This window comes from Elephantulus edwardii, unplaced genomic scaffold (assembly GCF_000299155.1).
Source record: "Elephantulus edwardii isolate Elephantulus edwardi_28Jun2011 unplaced genomic scaffold, EleEdw1.0 scaffold00035, whole genome shotgun sequence".
In the NCBI taxonomy this organism is placed as follows: domain Eukaryota; kingdom Metazoa; phylum Chordata; class Mammalia; order Macroscelidea; family Macroscelididae; genus Elephantulus; species Elephantulus edwardii.
In genome coordinates, this window is record NW_006399785.1 from 4297860 (window position 1) to 4304588 (window position 6729).

The window sequence follows — 6729 nt, forward strand, 5'->3', positions numbered from 1 at the left end:
CCATTTTGAATAATATTGCATGAGTTCCTTATTTTTCAATGCAGCATAGTATTCCATTGTGTGAATATACCAGAGCTTCTCTATCCATTTGTTTGTTGATGGGAACTTCGGTTGCTTCTAACTCTTTGCTATTGTGATTATTATGTTCAGCTTTTTGAGGAAGCACCAAACTGCCTTCCAGAATGGTTGTACCATATTACAATCTCATCAACACTGTATAAGAACTCCTATCTCACGACATCCTCTCCAATATTTATTGCTTGCTGTCCTGTAAAACTTGTTAAACTTTGCCACTCTTACTGGAGTGAGATGGTATCTCATTGTGGTTTTTATTTGCATCTCTCTTATTGACAGTGATTTGGAGCATTTTTTCATGTTTGCCATTCAAATATCTTACGTGAAAATTCTCTCCATGTCTTTTGTCCATTTTGTAAATGGGCTATCAGTCTTTTGAGACCCTTGTCTGAGATGGCGAATGTTTGTTCCCAGTCGGTAGTTTTTCTTTTCACCCTGTTGGAAAAAATTTTTGATGTGTACAGGACTTTAATCTTTAGAAGGTCCTATTCATCAATTTTATCCTCTTCAGATTGTACTTTCTGGCTGTATTTGGCAGTCTCTTTATACCATAGACTAGAGATTTTAAGCTTGATTCCAGTTTGTCTCTTATGAACTTCATGGCTTTGGGCTTTACTCCCAGGTCTCTGATGCAAATTGAGTTGATTTTTGTCTATGGTATGAGATGTGGACTGTGATTTCTTGGCAGACTGTGGTATGTTCAATACTCTTTTCTAATACCACAGCTTAAAGGCATCAATCCTTCTTCTGTCATCCTTAGTCATCATCCTGATACATAGCCAAGTCATTGCAAAGACCGTGGCCTGGATCCTAAGAGTTCAGATTATCAAATAATAGTGGCATCCACTTGCTAAACAACATGCTTCTAGAAACTCTATAAACTTTGATAAATGATGATAGTTACAGAAAGGCTCATATGGTCATTATGAGTTGTGCTTGACTTGATGGCAATCAACAACATCAACATCAACTAATATCAGATGTAAGTAAAATCCTGCTGAAAATTATCCAGAAATGACTAAAACAGTACATTGACAGATAAATTCCAGAAATGCAAGATGAGTTTAGAAGAGGCCTAAGTACATCATAGCCAATGTCAGATGGATTTGGCTAAAAGCAGAGAGTACCAGAGCAATGCATATCTGTGTTTCATTGACTTACAAGGGCATTTGACTCTGTGGATCATAAAAAATTGTGGCTAACCTTAGAAAGAATGGGAATCCTAGACACTTAATTGTGCTCATAAAATATCTATATGTGGATCAGGAAGCAGTCCTCAGAACAGTGCAAGGAAACACTGCATGCTTCAAAATGAGGAAATGAGTGTGTCAGGGATGTCTCCTGTCTTCATACCTTTTCAATATATAAGCAGAAGAGATCATCCAGGAAACTAGACTTCGTGATGAGGAGTGTGGCATTAGGATTGGTGAAAGACTCATCAACAACCTTTGTTATGCAGATGAAACAATCTTGTTCAGTGAAACTGAAGAGCACCTGAAGCATTTGCTGCAAAAGGTCAAGGACTGCAGTCTCCAATATAGATTGAAGTTCAACATTGAGAAATCAAAGATTCTCACCACTAGGCTTGGCAGCATCATGATAATTTCACCTTTCTTGATTCCACAGTCAACGCCCTTGGTATTAGCAGTCACAAAATCAGAAGACAATTGTATTGGGTAAATTTGCTGTCAGGCACCTCTCTAATACGTGAAGAGCAGTAGTGCTAGTCTGGAGATTACTCCTCTTAGAATCTTTCAAACTTAACTTGCTGTATGTAAATGAACAACAATAAATAAATGAATAAATACATACATACATACATACATACATACGTGTGTGTGTATATATATATGTGTGTGTGTGTGTGTGTATATATATATATATATATATATATATATATATATATATATATATATATATCAATATCATGATTCGAAGTGAAAGGTTTTATTTTATCATTATCTTCAGCAATATTTTACTCATGTGTTACAGGAATGATATTATTTCATAATTTTTGCATTCTGTTGAATCTAATTTATTTTTTCCTACCACTTTTGGAATAGGCATACATGTGAATGACTATCTTCTAGTTTGTTGGCCAGGTAACTGTCTTTCAAATTTTCCTTGTAGACATGTGAGTATGTGAAGAGCTATGTTGGTTTATTGAAATGCCTCCTTTATATTCAGTCAATTCCTAGAGCTTTGTTTTTGCCAAAGTCTTCAATGTACTTGGATGTCTTTCAGTTAATCACATGCTGCCTTTTAAAAAGGTAAAACACTGACCAGTTCTTTACAGTACAGTGACTATATGTTTTGTTATTCGTTTCCCCCCCCCCACCACCACATCTTCTTTAGACCTTTCCTATGGCATTCAGTATTTTCCCTACAAACATCTTCACTATCAGTACTGCTACTTTAACTTGAATTTCTTCTTCTTTTGTACTCTCAGCTTTAGGAGTGCTAAGCATGTTCTTCCCTTTTGACTTTTTAATTCAATATATTTGCACATTTTATTATAAGAATTTGTTTTTTAAAAGAAGAGCATTTGTTTTGTCTTTTTAAAAAATTGATATTAGTTTGCATAGAAATTCCATATACATTGTGCTTCATTCATGTGCATTATGTTTCATATGATAATTTATACATAATATTATGTCTTATAATATTTATCACTATTTATCTATACCTAATATTACTCTGTACTTCCAGGTTTCATGGGACCTTTCCTAATTCCTTCACCTTTCTCATCAAACTTTGTCATGGTAGTTATTTCCCTTCACTCTCTACTCAGCTATCCAGTGTCCTTCCTTTCCCCTTTCTGACTTTTATACACATCTTACTAGTTATATTGCTTTTTTCACAATAATGGTTTTATACAGTATTTTTCCTTATCAGACTAAGTTGTCTCAGCATAATGCTCTCTAACCTCTTCTGTATTCTATAGTATTTTTCAAAATTGTTTCATCTTTGTTGTTGTTGTGTAGCACTAAGTTGGAACCAACCCATTGCTGACCCTCCTGTGGATTTTCAGAGACAGTTAATCCCATGGGAAGAGACTGCCTGTCCTTCTCCAGTGGAGCAGCTCGTGGATTCGACCCATGTGCCTTCAGTATTGCAGTGCAGCTTCTTGTTACCTGTTTGAATGTGTCATCCTTTCTCAATCCATTTGTTTGTATATGGACATTTGGGCTGATTCCATTTTCCTGCCATTGTGAATTAATGTAACTGTGAACATAAGTGTATAAATCTCTCTTTGTGCCCCAGTTCTAATTTCTAGGATATATTCCTATCGATGCAATAGCTGGGTCATATGAAATTTCTATGTTCAGCTTTCTAAGGAAATACCAAACTGTCTTCTAGAGTGGTTGAATCATTTTGTAATCCCACCAGTGAGGTACAAGAGGTCCAATCTCTTCACACCCTCTCCAACTTGCCATTCTGTCAAACTTTGCCACTGGTCCTGGGGTAAGATGTTGTCTCACTGTGTTTTAGATTTGTATCTCTCTTACTGCCAGTGTCGTCCTTTGTGAAAAAGTCTTTTCATGTCATTTACCCATTTTTGTGATTGGGTTTTCAGTCTTTTACTTGTGGAGTGCTTCTATTGGTCTATAAACTTTTGTTACAAGACTCTTGTTCCAGATGTCATTGTTAAATGTTTGGGCTCCCCTTGTCCCCCATTTTTTATGTCCTTCACACTCTATTGGAAAAAGATTTTGAAACACATAGGAACTAAATCTTTAGAAGGTCCTATTCATTGATGTTATCCTCTCCTGGTTGTGTATTATTGGGCTGTATTTGCCAGCCTACTTATAACACAAGCTAGGCCTTCTAAATTTGGCCCTATTTTGTATCTAACAATCTTTATGATTTGGGGATTTACATTGAGTTAATTTTTATATGAGATGTGGATTCTGCTTCAGCTTTCCACGGGTAGAAGTCTAGTTTTTCCAGCACCATTTGTTGAAGAGGTTGTAATTCCTCGTTTGATAGGTTTTGGAAAATTTTTAATAACAGTTGATTGTAGGTAGATGGGTTGATTTCTTGGTTCTCAGTTCCATTCCATTGTCCTACCTATCTGTCGTTGTACCAGTACCATGTTGTTTTTGTTTTTATAATAGTGTCGTAACTTTTGAAGTCAGGGAGTGCTATACCTCTCACTTCATTTGTTTTTTCAGAAGTGCTTTGCTTAGTCAGGATTTCTTTTCTTTCCAAATAAAACTTCCAACTGTCTTTTATATCTCTATGAGGAATGAATTTTGTATCTGTATTGGGATTACATTAAACATGAAGTTTGCCTTTGGTAGAAATGGCATTTTCACTATGTTAGGGAACACTTTGCAATTTAGTTAGATCTCCTAAAATATTTTTTTAAAAAGAAGTTTTATTTTATACTGGTTTATTTACAAAGTTCGTATACATTGTTTTTCACACTGGATCTTTCCCATTTCCTTTACCCATCCTGCCCTCACCTATCAAATTGTATGACCCTATGGTTAACCAATTCCCCCCTTATAATTTTTCAGAGTTTTGTTATATTGCTTTCCTGGCAAAGGTCTTTTGTGTCTCAAGTTTTTATTCCCAAGTATCTCAAACTGTGATTGGCTATTGCAAATGGTATTGTTTACTTAGTTTCCTTTTCTGTGTTTTCTTTGTGACTGTAGAGGAATGCCACTGATTTTTATGTATTGATCTTATATCCGGCCACTCTACTAAATCAGTCTACTAGGTGTTACAGGGGTTTTTTTGTTGTTGTTAAGGCCTTAGGGATTGCTATGTACACTATCAGTGTTGGCAAATAACAGTTTTACCACCTCTTTGCCAATATGAACGTCTTTTAATTCTTTCTCTTGTCCTATTGCCCACAAACTACTTTCTTGTCCTTGTCTAGTTCCTATTAACAAGAGAATTGCCATTCATTTATCTCCATTAGGAATTATGTTTGTTTTACATATATGTATTTTTACTATCTTGAACACATTCCCTTTTATCACGATTGTATTGATTGTTTTAATCAGGAAGGGGTCTTGGAATTTGTCAAAGCCTTTTCTGGATCAATTAGTAGGATCATGTGGTTCTGGTTATTTGCTTGTTCATATGATGGATTGTGTTAATAGTGTCATGCACTGTAGAGTCAGAACCGACCTAGATCTGACCTCTGGCAGGTTTTCAGGGGCAGTTAATCACACGGGAGGAGATTGCCCGTCCCTCTCCTGTGGAGCAGCTGGTGACCTCAAAGTGCATTCCTTCGCAATTGCAGTGCAGCTTCTTGCCACTAAGCCACCAGAAATCTTATAAATTCCCTTTGGTCATGATGAATTATTATTTTTTAATGTACTATTGATTCTATTGATAGGATTTTGTTAAGGATTTTTACATCTTCTTTCATGAAAAAGATTGGTTTGTAGTTTTATTTTTCAGAAATGTCTTTGCCTGTTTTGGGTTTTAGGATTATGTTTCAAAGAATGACTCTGAGAATGTTCCTTCTTTTTCTATTTTGAAAAATAATTTAATGGAATTGGTGATAGCTCATTTTTGAAGGTGTAGTAGAATTCAGCGCCCTCTATCTATACCAGGACATTTTGGGGAGAGACTCTTTATATAACTTGCTCAATTTATTCTTTAGTGATGGATATATTCAACTATTCTACATCTGTCTGTGTCAATCTGGGTAGGGTTTGAGTTTCTAGGAATTTGTCCATTTCCTCTAGGATAAATGTATCAGAGTATACCTTTTCATAATAATTCATTGCTGTAGATTTAATTTCAACTTGTTATGTAATAATGTCACCTTTTTGTTTCTTAATTTGAGTTATTAATGTCTTCTCTTTTGTCAGGTTTGCCAGTGTTTTATCTATTTTATTGACCCTCTCAAGGAATGAGCTTCAGGTCTTGTTGATAGTTTCAATTTATTTCTAGTTTTGTGCCAAGAAATCTGTAAGACTCCAGGAATTGAATGCATACCAATTGACATATTTCAGACAAGAGACACTGCCATGGATTCACTTACCAATTTGTGCCAAGAAATCTGAAAGACAACCACATGGCCAACTGACTGGAAGAGATCAAAATTTGTTCCAATTCCAAAGAAAGGTGACTCAACAGAGTGAAGAAATTATTGAATATCACATGCAAACAACATTCTACTGAAAATTATCCCAAAAAACGACTGGAACTACAAATCAACAGAGAACTGCCAAAAGTGCAGGCTGGTTTTTGAAGAGGCTGTGTAGTAGTGATATTAGAGCTAATGTTGGATGGATCCTGGCTGAAAGCAGAGAGTACCAGAGGAATGCCTGTGTTTCATTGACTAGGCAAAGGCATTTGGCAGTGTGGATCACAACAAACTGTGGCTAACTCTGAGAAGAATGGGAATCCCAGACACTTGATTGTGCGTATGTGAAACCTATACTGTTAACAGCTTCATCTTGCTTGGATCCACAATTAACACCCTTGGTACAAGCAGTCAGGAAATAAGGAGACACATTGCACTGGGAAAATCTACAGTTAGGGACCTTTCCAAATTATTGAGGAATAGTGATATCAGTTTGAGAACTAAAGTGCATCTGATTCAGGCCATTCTCTTTCCAATTAAAAGCTATGCATTCAAGACTTGGACAATGAATAAGAAAGACAGCAAAATATTGGTGCCTTTGA